General features: G+C 37.0%; 1 pseudogene; it reads left to right on the top strand.

The window, feature by feature from the left end:
- Positions 1–5,715: 5,715 nt before the first annotated feature.
- LOC138421306 (tRNA (guanine(37)-N1)-methyltransferase-like) lies at positions 5,716–7,748 on the top strand (annotated as a pseudogene).
- Positions 7,749–14,064: the final 6,316 nt, after the last annotated feature.

A 14,064-nucleotide genomic window follows, 5' to 3' on the forward strand; every position in this document is an offset into this window, starting at 1 on the left:
TTTGAATTTTTTTTTGATTGTATTTTATTTTACAAGAAAGATATTCATCTTGGAGTTGCTTTTCAAATATTGGCCATACTTATAAAAATGACATTCCCATAACTTTTGATAGGCTTTAAATAAAAAAACTCTGTATTATTTCAGTTGAGCAGTTACATATTACACACTGAGCAAAACACTATCAGATACTGTGAAGGAGCTAGAGAGGTAAAACATAAAGGTCTGCTGTAATAGGCTTTTACTGAGATGACAAGAAATTAGGTAATTAAATTACATGTAATTTTTCAATCTGCTTTTTCTTTCATTATTTGCTATCTAGACGAAATGGCAACTGGTATCACTTATTACCATATAGTTGTATCATATTCTTCTCCAGAACTATACTCTAAATCAAAAAAAAAATTATAAAGGAAGCATCTGTCACTATTAACAAATGTTTCATTTCTAATAATGACATCTTAAACATCTAAATAGTTAATGAATCCTTAATTAACAATAATTTGTATTGCTTTCAGATGGTTTAGAAGTCCATTTGGAAATACTATATAGATGGAATTAGATCTTTTAAAAAACTAATGACTCTCCCTCCAATTATAAATCTTAGAAATGATCCTAAGGATGTCATAAAATATGTGATCAAATATTTATGCTAAGTAATAATCATAACAATGACATTTATTTTAGTAAATACTGGTAATGCTCTGTATGTCAATTATATATCAACACACTCTTGATTGGTCTATTATCTAGAAAATCCAACCAATACTAGAATATTGTGCAATTTTTAAGTTGATGATTTCAAAGATAACTTATATATGAAATGTTTATGATGTAATTTTGAGTGTAAAAACTATGAAAAAGTGCATATACATTACTGTATTGCAGTTTGTGTGTTAATGGGATGTGTGCATGTGTGCTTGTATGCTTGCTTCTGTGTGATATGAGAGACACAGAAAAAAAGCTGTCAAAAATTAAGTATAGTCTACCTACTCCTTTGGGATTTATTAAGATATGCCACTTGGATTCAGTACCCACAATATCAGCTCACTCTTGCAGGAAAGAAAAACTAAAATGGCAAGATAAAACAATCAGTGATAAACTTGGCTGAGGATAGCAATGACAGACAATTGGCTTTATTTTCTTGGTTGAACATCCTGTGATGGACAGAAGAAAGAATAAGGACATTAGATCAGCTTAAGTCAGTCTTTTCTCTAGTTTGTTTGTTTGACAGGGAGGCACAGGTTTCTTGTGGGTTAACTGAGCACCTCAGAAAGTGTTTGAATAAGACTAGACTTTTTGCCTTAACTCAGAGACCTCAGTAGCAAAAGTTATGGAGTGTGGCCCAAGGAAAAAAGGAAGTCAAATAAATCACCCATGTCAGAGAAATATGATATTCAGAAGACACTTGTATGGCCCTCTGAAGGATTAAATGTTCTTTTAACATGTCTGTATTCATTTCTGAGCCTTTCTTTAATTTCTGACCCAAGAAGAGGTTCATGGTTCACCTTTGTAACTCTCCTCTGGCAGTCATGGAATCCATACATTTTCTCAGGAAGTCCTACTTATTTTGAAATGAATGGTATATTTAGAAACCAATATTAAGATGGAGGGATTCTAGATATCTTACTTTTTAAGGCTACTATACTAAAAATAGGGAAGATCCCGTGGAGGAGGAAATTGTAACCCACTCTAGTATTCCTGCCTGGAACCTGGTGGACTATATATCATGGGGTAGCAAAGAATTGGACACAACTGAGCTTGCACTCACACATAACAACAATAGCAAAAATATGATAGACTGGGTGATTTAAAAAAAAGAGAAAATTTTTCTCACAGTTCTGGATCCTGGGAAGTACAAGATTAAGGCGCCCACATAATCTGTGTCTGGTAAGGTTATGCTTCACGGTTCATAGATGGCCAGCTTCTCACTGTAACCTCACATGGTGGCTTCCAGAGACATGTGTTAATGGGCATTAATCTTATTCATGAGGATGCCACCCTTATGAGCTAGTTACCTCCTAAAGCATGGATCCCCAAACCCTGAGCCACAGACTGGTAGCTGTCCATGACCTGTTAAGAACTGGTTGCACAGCAGGAGGTAAGTAGCCAGTGGGTGAGTTAAGCTTCATCTGTATTTACAGCTATTTCACATCACTTGTCTGAGCTCCGCCTCCTATCACATCAATGGTGATATTAGATTCTCATAAGATTGTGAACTCCACTATGAGCTGCACTTGAGAGGAATCTAGGTTGTGAAATTTTTATGAAAATCATTCTGAAGCCATTCCCCTCTTCCCCTAGGCCTTAGTTGGTGGACAACTGTCTTCCAAAAAGTTTGTTTCTGGTGCCAAAAATGTTGGGGATCACTGTTCTAAAGTTCTCGCTTCCAGATTCCATTGTACTGTGATTAGGTTTCAGCACAAAAATTTGGGGGTAGACAAGCAGTCTACAGTACTAGGCATGCTGCTTTGTTATCATTATGTCTTAGTGTTTTCAACAGACAAAGCTAGGGATTGTATCTCTATAGATGATAAAGCATAATACATATTTAATATATACCATGCATATGATAATTTTGACATTAAGTTTCTCAGGTGGTGCTAGTGGTAAACAACCTCCCTGCCAGTGCAGGAGATCTAAGAGATGTGGGCTTAATTCCTGGATCAGGAAGATCTCCTGGAGGAGTGCATGGCAACCCACTCCAGTACTCTTGCCTGGAGAACCCCATGGACAAAGGAGCCTGGCGTACTACAGTCTATGTGGTGGCAAAGAGTTGGACATGTTTAGCAGAAACACATAATGTATATAATTTGGAATTTGAGGTTTTACTATAAATTCATAATTTATGGATTTATATTGAAATCTCAAATTCCATCTCAATACCAAAAGGCTTTCCCTTGTAATTTTCCCATTACACTTTTGTATCTCTTTCTCCCTTATTTGCTTCCTTGGTGGCTCAGATGTTAAAGAATTTGCCTGCAAGGCAAGAGACACAGGTTTGATCCCTAGGTTGAGAAGATGCTCTGAAGAAGGGAATGGATGCCCACTCCAGTGTTCTTGCCTGGAGAATCCCATGGACAGAGCAGCCTGGTGGGCAATAGTTCATGGGGTCGCAAAGAGATGGACACAACTAACACTTACACTTTTCTCCCACATTTAGAATTCTGGCTGTCAGCTCTACCAGTGTATTTACTCATCTACTCAGCACTACAACATATACAAAAGTTATGAAATTGATAAATACGTACATTTAAAATTTTTGAAACTATTAAGTAATGTTCAAATTTCATTGTATCTCTTTCAAACTTTTATAAGTAGGGTATGTATTTACTTGGATTATTGAAAATTATTTGATTAGCTATACTTTTTCCTTCTCAGGTATTTGGTATTAATTTGGTACAGGCACAACTTGGAGACATTGCAGATTCAGTTCCAGACTACTGCAACAAATGAAAGTTGCGATAAAGCAAGTCACACACATTTTTTGGTTTCCCAGTGTATAAAAAAGTTGTTTATACACCAATCCATTAAATATGAAATAACAATATATGTTAAAAAGTATGTACATAATTAAAAATCTTATTGTTAAAAATGCTGACTAACATCTGAGTCTTCAAGGAGTCAAAATATTTTGTTGGAGGAAGGTCTTGTCTTGAGGTTGATGACTGCTATCTTATCAGAGTCATGTTGCTGAAGTTGGGGTGGTTCTGGAAATTTCTTAAAATTAGACTGAAAGTTGTCACAGTGACTGATTCTTCCTTTCATGGAGGATTTTTCTGCAATATGCAATGCTGTTTGATAGCATTTTACCCATAGTGGAATTTCTTTTAGAATTGGAGTAATCTCTTCAAACTCTGTCACTTCTTCACAATTAAATGCATGTAGTATTCTCAATCCTGTTGTTATTTCAATGATCTTCACAGAATCTTCACCAGCAGTAGTTTTCATCTCAAGAAATCACTTTATTTCCTCATACATATGAAGCAAATTCTCCTCCCTTCAATTTCTTATGAAACTGTGCAACTCACACACCTTTTGGATTTATTTCTTATCCCACTTCTCTTGCTATTTCCACTCAATGTACAGTTACTTTCTCCACTGAAGTTTTGAACCCCTCCAAATCATCAAGATTCAAATCAACTTTTTCAAAGCTCATTTTAATATTTATATTTGACTGCTTCCTCTGAATCACAAATGTTCTTAAGGGGATCTAAGATGGTGAATCCTTACCATTTAATTTAATTTGTCCAGATATATTAGATATATCACTATATCTGTGGCAGCTATAACCTTATGAAATGTAGCCCTTGAAGTTAAAACTTTGAAATGTGATCTTATTTCTTGATCTGAGTTATGAATGAATTTATGTCAGTGGACATGAAAGGAACATGAATCTTATTGCACATCTCCACCAGAATTCTTAGTTTACCAGGTGCACTGTTAATAAGCAGTATTACTTTGTTTTTTTTTTGTTTGTTTGTTTGTTTGTTTTAATTTAAATTTTATTTTTTTACTTTACAATACCGTATTGGTTTTGCCATACATCAACATGAATCCACCACAGGTGTACATGATTTCCCAACCCTGAACCCCTCTCCCACCACCCTCCCCATATCATCTCTCTGGGTCATCCCAGTTCATCAGCCCCAAGTATCCTGTATCCTGCATCAAACCTAGACTAGCGAAATGAATCGCTAGCAGTATTACTTTGAAAGGATTTTTTTTTTATTATAGTAGTTCTTCACAGTAGGCTTAAACTATTCAGTAAGCCATGTTGTGAACAGATGTGTCGTAATCCAGGCTTTGTTTTTCCATTTGGAGAGCATAGGAGAATAAATCTAGCATAATTCTTAAGGGTCCCAAGATTTTCTAGATGGTAAAAGAGCATCAGCTTCAACTTTAAGTCACCAATTACATTAGACCCTAAAAAGAGTGTCACTCTGTTCTGTGAAATGTTTAAGCCAGGCATTGACTTCTCTTTACTAGCTATGAACGTCTTAGATGGCATCCTCTTCCAATATAAATCTGCTTTGTCTGCACTAAAAATCTGCTGTTTAGTATAGCACCTTCGTTTATTATTTTGTCTAGATCTTCTGGATAACTTGCTGCAGTTCTACATCAGCATTTGCTGCTTCACATCGCACAAGATATTATGGAAATATCTTTTTTCCTTAAACCTCATGAATAAACATCTGCTAGCTTCAAACTTTTCTTCTGTACCTTCCTCACATCTCTCAGCCTTCATAGAATTGAAGAAAGTTAGTACCTTGCTCTGGATTCACGTTTGGCTTAAGGAAATGTTGTGATGGGTTTGATCCTACATCCAAACCACTAAAATGTCTCCATTTCAATAATCCATTTCCTTGTCTTATCATTCACATGTGTACACTGGGGTAGCACTTTTAATTTTACTCAAGAATTCTTCTTTTGTATTCACACCTTGGCTAATCGTTAGGCACAAGATGCCTACCTAGGCCTATCTCAACTTTCTTCAATCCTTTCTCAATAAGCTTAATCAAGTCTGCTTTTGTAGCACTTTTTCACCTTCTTCATCCAATTCCCCTTCCCTCACCCTCTGTCTCTGGTAATGAAAAATCTGATCTCTTTTTCCATGAGTTTGTTTGTATGCCTTGTTGTTTGTTTTGAAGTATAATTGACCTACCATGCTGTATTAGTTCTTATTATACAACATGAAGATCCAAGCTGCACAAGATAATGTGGAGCTTATTGAAGCAATTTGGATTTAAGAAGACTTCTCAAAGTGGAAAGCTGAGGAATGACTGAGTCAGCATCACTGATTCTACTCCCTTGGGCATCACTGATATGGAAGCTTAGCATAGCACCTAGTATTTTCTTGTTGGATCAAAGAGAAAGGTTCTCAACCATGCCTGAAATAGAAACAAATCACAGAGACTCTGAATTGTTTCCCCACCTTCTGATGTTCAAGGAATTACAGAACTTGATAGAACAGCTTTTAAAAAGACAGGCATCATCCCAGAGCTTAAAGAGAGGAAAGAAATACTCAATAAACTGTTGCGATGCCTTGAAAGGGCAACACTGCAGCACCCAGGCCTAAAACATGTGATTGAAGATCCAGAAGATGAAGAAGGTAGATTGTTTCTGTTGGATCCCTATAAATTGTTTACCACTGATGCCTTTGAGGAAGAGGAACTCAGTATTTTAAAGCAGCTTAATGTCAATCCACAGATATTGAAATATAATTAGGAGCTAGCTTATGAAAACTTTAAGTCAGAAGAAATCTTGAGAGCTGTGCTTCCTGAAGGTCAAGATGTGACCTCGGGATTTAGCAGAGTTGGGCACACTGTCCACCTGAAATTTTGAGTTTATAAACTACCTTCAGTTCAGTTCAGATCAGTCGCTCAGTCGTGTCCGACTCTCTGTGACTCCATGAATCGCATTATGCCAGGCCTCCCTGTCCATCACCAACTCCCAGAGTTTACTCAGACTCACGTCCATCGAGTCAGTGATGCCATCCAGCCATCTCATCCTTTGTTGTCCCCTTCTTCTCCTGCCCCCAACACCTCCCAGCATCAGAGTCTTTTCCAATGAGTCAACTCTTTGCATGAGGTGGCCAAAGTACTGGAGTATTGGAGCTTTAGCATAATTCCTTCAAAAGAAATCCCAGGGTTGATCTCCTTCAGAATGGACTGGTTGGACTTCCTTGCAGTCCAAGGGACTCTCAAGAGTTTTATCCAACACCACAGTTCAAACGCATCAATTCTTCGGCGCTCAGCCTTTTTCACAGTCCAACTCTCACATCCATACATGACCACAGGAAAAACCATAGCCTTGACTAGACTGACCTTAGTTGGCAAAGCAATGCCTCTGCTTTTGAATATGCTATCTAGGTTGGTCATAACTTTTCTTCCAAGGAGTAAGCATCTTTCAACTACCTTACAAGTGTTTAATTAGCCAAGTTATGATTGGCAAAAATCCAAGAATCACATCGGCAGTAAACAAAATCAATAATATTGATATTACTGAAATTTCCAAATGGAAATACTATCTGGAGAGGAGAATACAGTGACCAAGGTTTGAAAAAACAATAACACCTCAATAACACCTATGAATTTGATTTTTCAAAAGTCTACTGGAATCCTTATCTCTCAACAGAACACAATCATATCACAGAACTTCTCAAACCTGGAGATGTCCTATTGATGATGGGACTGGGACCTTGGCCATTCCAGCAGCAAAGAAACACTGTGCTGCGTTTGCTAGTGATGTCAATTCTGAATCTTATAAATGGCTACTGTGCAACTGTAAATCAGATAAAGTGGACCAAAAGGTAAAAGTTGGATGGGAAAGATTTCCTGCAAGGACCAGTCAGAGAAGAGTTAATACAGCAGCTGAAGCCACTGTCAAAACGAAGAAAACACTCTGTGCACATTGTCATGAATTTGACAGCAAAGGCTATTGAGTTTCTCACCACTTTCAAAGCATTCTTAGATGGCAGCCATGTGACAGTGAGATCCTTCCCACTGTGCACTGTTACAGCTTTAGCTAATCCAGCTAAGGATGTTCAGCAACGAACTGAAACTGTGTTAGGCATCTCCTAGGAAGCATGCAGTTCAGTACGCTTAGTCAAAAATGTGGCCCCTAATAAGGAAACGTTATACATCACTTCTCAGATTCCTGCTGCTACACTTTACAAGAACCAGACTGTAAATCAGGACAGTCATGAAGATCCACCTCTTAAATGCCAGAGGACAGATAAAGAATTTTAAGAAGAAAACACACAAATTACTTCAGTCACTTAATTGGAAATAGTTTCTCCATCTCCCCACTAGACCTTTGTAATAGTGAACTATTGGACACTTTTATTTTACCCTCGCTGGATTCCCACACATACAGCATGGTGTTATTTTCTATGCATTGTCTAAATGATCACCAACATAAACCTAGTTATGTTATATCACCACAAAGATATTATTACTTCACTCTTGGCTATATTCTCCACTCTATTGTTTTATACTTGTGACTCATTTGTTTTGCAGTGGAAATCGATACCTCTTAACATCCCTTGCTTATTTTTTTCCTCTCTCCCACCAAGCACCATGATAACCACATGTTTTTTCTCTGCATCTATGACTGTTTCTGTTTTGTTATGTCTCTTTAGTATTTTGCCATATAGATTGCACACTCATTTCCTCAGTTCAGTTCAGTTCAGTCACTCAGTCATGTTCGACTCTTTGTGACCCCATGAACAGCAGCACGCCAGGCCTCCCTGTCCATCACCAACTCCCAGAGTCCACCCAAACTCATGTCCATTGAGTAGGTGATGCTATCCAACCATCTCATCTTCTATGGTCCCCTTCTCCTCCTGCCCACAATCTTTCCCAACATGAGGGTCTTTTCAAGTGAGTCAGCTCTCTGCATCGGGTGGCCAAAGTATTGGAGCTTCAGCTTCAACATCAGTCCTTCCAATGAGCACCCAGGACTGATCTCCTTTAGGATGGATTGGGTGGATCTCCTTGCAGTCCAAGGGAATCTCAAGAGTCTTCTCCAATGTCACAGTTCATTTCCTACTTTAGCTAAATACCTAAGAGGGTGATTGCTGGACTATATGGTAAGAGTATGCTTCGTTTTGTGCATGAGCTCTTTGCGACCCCATGAGCTGTGTAGCCCACCAGACTCCTCAGTCCATGGAATTTTCCAGGCAAGAATACTGGAGTGGGTTGCCATTTCCTCCTCCAGGGGATCTTCTCAACCCAGGGATTGAATCCGAGTCTCTTGCATTGGCAGGTGAATTCTTTATCACCCTGCCACCTGGGAAGCCCATGTTTAGTTTTGTAAGAAAATTCTGAAATATTATTGGAAGTGGATGTACCATTTTTGTATTCCTACCAGCAATGGATGAACATTTCTATTCTTCTTCACATTGCTTTCTTACTTTGCAATATATTCACAGAATCACCCCATATCAGCTTTTAGCAATTAGTTTTCTTATCTATTTTAACAGGTTCATAATAGTTTACTGTATATATGTACCATAGTTTATGTTCATTTAGCCAAACTAGTGCTTGTGTGCTGGAGAAGGCAATGGCACCCCACTCCAGTACTCTTGGTTGGAAAATCCCATGGACAGGAGAGCCTGGTGGGCTGCAGTCCATGGGATCACTAAGAGTTGGACACGACTGAGCAACTTCACTTTCACTTTTCACTTTCATGCATTGGAGAAGGGAATGGCAACCCACTCCAGCGTTCTTGCCTGGAGAATCCCAGGGATGGGGGAGCCTGGTGGGCTGCCGTCTATGGAGTAGCTGAGAGTCGGAGATGACTGAAGCAACTTAGCAGCAGCAGTGCCTGTGTGTATTGTGTGCTTGTGTGAGTCCTACATGGCTACTTCCAAAGTGGGGCTTCCCTGATGGCTCAAACTGTAAAAGATCTACCTGCAATGCAGGAGGCCTGGGTTTGATTCCTGGCTAAACCTAAAGCCAGGAAGTAGATCATAGAGACATTTATTTTTATATAGGATGAACCTGTTCACACAGTCAAAGCCCACTTCAATCATGAAGTCATTCTAAAGATGTTTGCATATTTCCACTGGGTCTGACTCTATATTGCATCCTCTCCTATTGGAATATCTATAAGATTTGATACTATTCCTTATTAAATTTCAGTTCTTATTGGCCCTTTTTACTCTAAGTAACTTATAATATTCTGTGTATGATTGAACATTGATGTTTCTGTAGATAATTCTGTTTCACTGAAATTATGTTGTTATTTTTCCTTTATATTTGTTGTTGGCAGAAACTTTGGTCCTTGTATTGATTTATAGTGCTTAGCTTATGGCAAACAATTGGTTAGACTGCCCTGATTTGCACAACTTGCATTATTTCTGCAATTTGGAGCCCTTAGCATTAGGGCACTCATTTTCTTCCTTAAATTTTCTCTGTTTCTCTCTTTTTGCTAAGCAAATGATAGATAATCTCTATAATGTTAACCAGAAAAAGTTTTTAAATTATATTTGAGTGCTATCTGTTATCTTACAGAGTTTCCTTGGTTTCTTAGATGGTAAAGAATCTGATCACCATGAGGGAGACCTGGGTTCAGTCCCTGGGTTGGGAAGATCCCCTGGAGAAGGAAATGGCAATCCACTCCAGTATACTTGCCTGGAGAATTCCATGGACAGAGGAAGCTGGTGGGTTACCTTACATAAGAATTATTTTTGTACACTTCGGAAAGTGAGTTTAAGGTAGCATAAGTCCTTCTCTTTTTATCTTGTATTTGAACAAGTCTGTTATTTACTCAGTCATGTCCAACTCTTCACAATCCCATGGAATATAGCCCACCAGGCTCCTCTGTTTGGTTTATCTTATTTGTTGCTGCTTTTTCATGTATTAGACTAAAGGAATCAATGTGAAAAATAGCCACTTCTTTGAATTTAAATAATATTGGAAATACTAAATATTGTTATTTTTACTTAGAGTATATTGGACAGAATGGGATACCAAAATATATGAATTCATCATTTCTTCCTGTCTTTTTACTTTTGTAGAAGATATTAAGATGAGGTGGCAATAATACACAGAAGAGCTATACAAAAAAGATCTTCAAAACACAGATAATCACAGTGATGTGGTCACTCAACTAGAGCCAGACATCCTGAAATACAAAGTCAAGTGGGCCACAGGAAGCATCACTACAAACAAAGCTAGTGGAGGTGATGGAATTCTAGTTGAGCTATTTCAAATCCTAAAAGATGATGCTGTGAAAGTGCTGCACTCAATATGTCAGCAAATTTGGAAAACTCATCAGTAGCCACAGGACTGGAAAAAGTCAGTTTTCATTCCAATCCCAAAGAAAGGCAATACAAAAGAATACTCAAACTACTGCACAATTGCACTCATCTCATACACTAGTAAAGTAATACTCAAAGTTCTCCAAGGCAGGCTTCAACCATACATGAACCATGAAATTCCAGATGTTCAAGTTGCATTTAGAAAAGGCAAAGGAACCAGAGATCAAATTGCCAACATCTATTGGATCATTGAAAAAGCAAGAGAGTTCCAGGAAAAAAAAATTAATAAATAAACTTCTGCTTTATTTCCCGAATTGGGAATGAAGTACTTCAGGGCTGTATATTGTCACCCTGCTTATTTAACTTATATGCTGAGTAGTACATCATGAGAAACACTGGACTGGATGAAACACAAGCTGGAATCAAGACTGCTAGGAGAAATATCAATAACCTCACATATGCAGATGACACCACCCTAATGGCAAAAAAGCAAAGAGGAACTAAAGAGCCTCTTGATGAAAATGAAAGAGGAGAGTGAAAAAGTTGGCTTAAAACTCTACATTCAGAAAATTAAGATCATGGCATCTGGTCCCATCACTTCATGGCAAATAGATGGGGAAAAAATGCTAACAGTGACAAACCTTAATTTGGGTGTCTCCAAAATCACTGTAGATGATGAGTGCAGCTACAAAATTAAGACACTTGCTCCTTGGGAGAAAAGTTATGACCAACACAGACAGCATATTAAAAAGCAAAGACACTATTTTGCCAACAAAGTCCATCTACTCAAAGCTATGATTTTTCTCATATTCATGTATGGATGTGAGAATTGAATTATAAAGAAAGCTGAGCACTGAAAAATTGATGCTTTTGAACTGTGGTATTTGAGAAGACTCTTGAGAGTCCCTTGGACTGCAAGAAGATCCAACCAGTTCATCTTAAAGGAAATCAATGCTGAATATTCATTGGAAGGATTGATGCTGAAGCTGAAACTCTAGAACTTTGGCCACCTGATGTGAAGAACTGACTCATTTGAAAAGACCCTGATACTAGGAAAGATTGAAGGCAGAAGGAGAATGGGACAACAGAAGATGAGATGATTGGATTGAATCACTGTTTCAATGGACATGAGTTTGGGTAAACTCTGGGAGTTGGTGATGGACAGGGAGGCCTGGAGTGCTGCAGTCCATGGGATCGCAGAGTCGGACACGACCGAGTAACTGAACTGAATTGAACTGAACTGATGTGTTCTTTAAGTGTTTATTCTTCAAAATATATACCATTTACAAGATACTGTGTAAGATGCCTCTATTAGGTAATTCTTATATATATTTTGAACATCAATGTTAGAGTCATATTTTCAACATTGAATGAAATAAATTTGTGCATTCTGTTTTTTAGATAGATTTGAATTTACAGTATAACAAATCATAGCTTAATATCTATCTCAATGAATTTATAGACTTTGAAAGTACAACAGAATTTTTATTTGACATTATAATGTAGAAGAGCACATGAATTATTTGCCTGTTTTTTTTTAATACATACCTCCCATAAGATGTGGAAATTTTACTTCAGTGGAAATTTACTGTATGATGAAAATGTATTTCCTCTGATCAAGTACAGAGAATCAAGCCCAAGGCGGCTTGCTTCAATTTTCATTTATTTTCCTTATATTGTCATTCATAGCAGAAAAAAAAAAAAAACTGCAAGCAAAGAACCATTAAATAAAAACACATTTCATTGAAAATATGTGCTTGAAATATATTATCTGATCTACGACTTGAAATTCTGCATATTATAACATGACTAGGCTCCAAAATCTCAATAAGTAACTTTTCCACTAAATGTATGCAGAAATATAAAGCCTTTAAAGAAAATAGAGGATACTACACTGAGTCAGAAAAAATGTTTCATGAATCTTGAATATTCTCCTTCTGACTAGGACAGTAAGGTAATTTTTGCCAAAACACTATCAGTTTTCTCTCAAGGAGCATTAAATTGTCAAAACACTATCAGTTTTCTCTCAAGGAACATTAAATTGTCAAAACTTTACCACCAAAAATGAATTTATTACTTCACACATTTATTTATTACAAGACAGGCATTTAGCACCCAGGATATACAGAACTCTAAGTTAATTGATGCAGTGAGTGTATACCAGGTCCCTCTTGTCAAAAACAATATGGGAAAGCTTCTATCAATCTCGTGTACCTACAGTATATTATCCTGATACAGTGGGGTAATGATGGTAGTAGAAGATTATAGTTTTCAGCAGTGATAGAACTATCATAAAATTCCTCTGAAATTGTGTAAGATAAAAGAGTAGTGTACAATGGCGTATTGAACTTTGGATATGTAACCAGATTGAATTGGAGTTTAACACCTCAATCTTTATATTACTGTGTACCCTTGAGCCATTGATATACTTCTCTCAGCTCTAATTTCTTTGTATGCAATGTTAAATAAGCACATTTCTACTCCAAAACAACTTAGACAATGAAGATTAGAGATTCTGACATTACTTTTGATTCAGTTCTGGTGACACTGCTATCACATATTCATAGTAGTTATCATCACTAATCTCAGCCACCTCATTTTTCTCTCTTCACACTGACATACACCACACATTTCCTACTTGATTAAAGGCCCTTTTATTTTTATAATATGAATTCGTAACTCATCACACATATATATATTTATATATACCTGTATGTATACATATGTTAAATCAGGGGACTGCAACCTCTGAGATCTAATCCCTGATAATGTGGGGTGGAATCGATGGAATAATAATAGAAGTAAAGTGCACAATAAATGCAATGTGCTTGAATTACCCGAACATCATCCCCCTACTCCGATCCACAGAAAAATTATCTTCCACAAAACCTGGTGCCAAAATGTTTGGGGACTGCTGTGTTAAATCATCAGTTAAGACACATTGCCACATATATCTGAAAACATCTCACATTCTACATGTAGTTTTCAACACTACATGTAGTATTTGTATCTATAACCTCTCATCATTTAAAATTTAAACCAGTAAAATTTCCATGGACCAAAATAACTAGATCAAACATAATTATATTTATGTACCTAATTATCCAACTAAAGATTTCAAAAATATAATTTAATCTTCAAAATGACTCCCACCATCAAATCACCATCATGGCCCACTGACACAATTCAAGTAACAATCTAAAATTCTAATTCTTTTACATTTTTCACAATACTTTCAAAATCATTCTTAATTTTGAGATATTTAATTATTATTTTTAGTCAGTTTGTGAATATTCCTA

Source organism: Ovis canadensis, chromosome 15, assembly GCF_042477335.2.
Source record: "Ovis canadensis isolate MfBH-ARS-UI-01 breed Bighorn chromosome 15, ARS-UI_OviCan_v2, whole genome shotgun sequence".
NCBI classification, from domain to species: domain Eukaryota; kingdom Metazoa; phylum Chordata; class Mammalia; order Artiodactyla; family Bovidae; genus Ovis; species Ovis canadensis.